Here is a 3,069-nt window from a genome sequence, read left to right as displayed (position 1 = left end):
CAAGTGGTGACCACAAAACCTAATTTTACCTAAAAAACACAGATTAGTAATGTAAGGAACATTAGAGATGGGAAGAAATCTCTTTCTTCTTTATTCTATGTTTGTCTCTGAAAGTATGGTCCTGTACAAAAATATTTATAATGCATTATGCTGTGAGGAAGAACCTGCAAGTGGTCTTGCAGAATACCTCATCTCAACAGTGAGCATGATAGACCTTATCAACTTATGGTGCAAATTTTGGATATCAGTATACCTGAACAGGCACCACTCACCACAGAGCCAGATCCACAACATGTAAAGTAGGGCCCTGACAATAATATGTAGAAATGATATAAAATAACTTAGTCACTCAGAGTTGTACTGATGTATGAAGAATTGCTACAAGGAAGAAGATATCCAGTTGAGCAGATGGTGTAAGTAGTGCAACTCAAAAGTGTGGGAGTGGTCTACTTGAATAATCTCCTCAAAGAACAATGAGCAGCCAAGGAGAGTGTGAGGTGACAGATCTGATGGGATGATACACAAAATTGGCAAGATTCAGAAGAAAGGGAGGAATATGCAATACTGATAACCTGATGAAACTAACTGGTAAGAGTAATAGGAGAAATATCATGAGAAATGGATGGATTACAAGGGGTGATAGCCACAGAACGGTGCTGTGCGTGACATTTAATACCATAAAACACACACTTGACACAATCCAAATCAAAGCGGGATTAAATATGGAATATAGAAGGAAGGAAAAACTGGAAAGAAAAACACATGGAAAAAAGGGGAAAAATGAAAAAACCATAAAGCACAGCACAGACTAGACACAATCCAAATCAGAGTGGGATTAAATATGGAATATACAAGGAAGGAAAAAACTGGAAAGAAAAACACATGGAAAAAAGGAGAAAATCGAAATGTAGATGATAGAAGCCACCCTATAACCTGCAAAGGTTGAAAAAGACATATCTTTGTCAAACAACCATGTAAAGAAATCAGGGAACGTAAAGGGAGAATCTATGCCAAACAAACCAACAATGAAATATTCTCTACTTACATTGATACACAGACATGGATGAGGAATGAACAAAGTGAGACAACAGGGATGGTCACGAACCCCCTTGCAAGGGACCGGACAAAAGCTACACACGAAGCTGGAGTGTAGGAATGAAGCATACTTGAGTGAGGTTGCTGGAGAAGGGACCAGGAGAGAGGAAAAGTTAATGGAGATTGTTCCTGTAGAAGGGACAAGAATGGAAACCATGGTGGAACCAGCCATAAAAGAGCCAGAAGAAGGACCTGGCACAGAGTGGATTGGATGAGAGAAATTACTGAGGGTAGAAGAAAAGGTCCTTCAAATCCTGGCTGAATGCATCCAAAGCCAAAGGATGTGGAACTAGGAACCAAAAGAGAAGAAGCTTGGCTGTCAAATGAGTGGCAATTGCATCCAGTTGTGGAGAATCTGAGATCATAGCCATCAGAACATCTGGGGTCAAAAGACTACTCCGTGAATAGAATCTTGTCGGGGCAGAACAAATGATCCACAATAAGATTGAGAGCACCCAGTAAATGACAAGCCAGCAAATTAATTTGATGTCTGTGAGTCCAAAAGAGGAGATCTAGAATGCATGAACATAATGACCGAGATATAATGCCCCCTTGACTGGTGATGTAATAGACAACCGTTGAGTTGTCAGAATGAATCATAACTGTCATGCCCCGCATAGATGGCAGAAACAGAACCATCACTCAATGAACAGCAAGGAGTTCCAAAATGTTGATGTGAAGACCTGACTTTCCTTGATACCAACAGCCCTAGATCTCCTGTGCATTGCAGCAGGTACCCCATCCTGACAACTAGGCATCCATGAAGAAGTGGATATCCGGATGGGAAGGAGGAATAGGTATACCTACTGTCATTTTGTCCCAGTCTAGCCACCAGAGGAATTTGGACTGAAGGGAAGCAGGAAAGGATATCTGTGGGTATGGCTAAGAGAGATAAGAGCCTCCAGTGATGCCCAAGTCCCAAAAGGAAAAAGAACCTCTCACTCAGGGAGAGAAGGTGCTGATATTAACCTCTAAACTAAAAACTCCATGGATTGCAGACAAAGAGGGGAAGGCTGGGCTTGACTGAGATATAAGTTGAAAAAGTACCCCCAGATGAACAAGATACTGAGTGGGGTGGATAACAGACTTCTCCACCTTGATAAACCAAGCCACATGAAAAGCTACTCTGAGGAGAGTTGAGTGTGTGAAAAAGACTCTGCAAAGGATGAAGCCAGAAGAAGCCAATTATCCATGTAAAGAAGGAAATCGAGCCCCCAAAAATGTAAGAATTGGGCAAATGTCAGGACCACCCAACAGAATGTGTACAGTGCTGATGCCAGTCCAAAAGAAGGAGCTATAAATTGATAAACATGATTCTTGTGGACAAAACGTAGATAACAACATTAAGCTCAAGCAATAGGGATGTGAAGATAAGTATCAGCTACATTGAATCTTGTCATCTAAAGTCCTGGAAGAAAGACCATTAAGAAAGATGGGTAGGATTTCATGGTGAACCGAGGCAAGTCAAGGAAATGATTTAGATGGGAGAAATCGCAAACAGGATAATAATATCTGGTGTCCATGTAAATAGCAAAAAGACAGGGATAAAATCGTGGAAGTACAGGAGAAACCTATTCAATGGTGCCCTTTATGAGAAGGTCTTTAACTGCTTCCGTGAAATGCTGGTGGGAAACAGGATCATGAGAGGGGGAAGAACTGGGACAGTGGATGGGGGGAGGGAAGAAAAGGAAGGAGAGCCCTTCTAACAAAACTTGAATGACCCATAAGTTTGCTGAACAATGATATGCAACAGCATGAGCTTCTGCAGTACATGGGGGGCACAGCATACTAACCACTGCTCATAATTGATCTGCAAAATGTTTGGCATGAACCTCAATATCAGGCGACAGGGGAAAAACAATACTTAGAACTAAGTTCAGCAGATAATAAGGTAGGAGAAGGATCAAATGACACATGTGACAAAGACAAAAAACACAACATACCTGTGATATCAATTCTAAAAAATGATGACTG

The 3,069-nt window shown here is 41.2% G+C and overlaps 1 protein-coding gene across 1 annotated transcript in view; it reads right to left on the bottom strand.

The window, feature by feature from the left end:
• Window positions 1-3,069, bottom strand: part of LOC106459005 (non-structural maintenance of chromosomes element 4 homolog A-like) — a 43,796-nt gene that overhangs the window by 33,180 nt on the left and 7,547 nt on the right. The gene's annotated exons all lie outside the window — the stretch shown is intronic.

This window comes from Limulus polyphemus, unplaced genomic scaffold, assembly GCF_000517525.1.
Source record: "Limulus polyphemus unplaced genomic scaffold, Limulus_polyphemus-2.1.2 Scaffold545, whole genome shotgun sequence".
NCBI lineage: Eukaryota > Metazoa > Arthropoda > Merostomata > Xiphosura > Limulidae > Limulus > Limulus polyphemus.
Note: the sequence above shows the minus strand (reverse complement) of the source record. Positions and strands in the feature narration are given on the sequence as shown.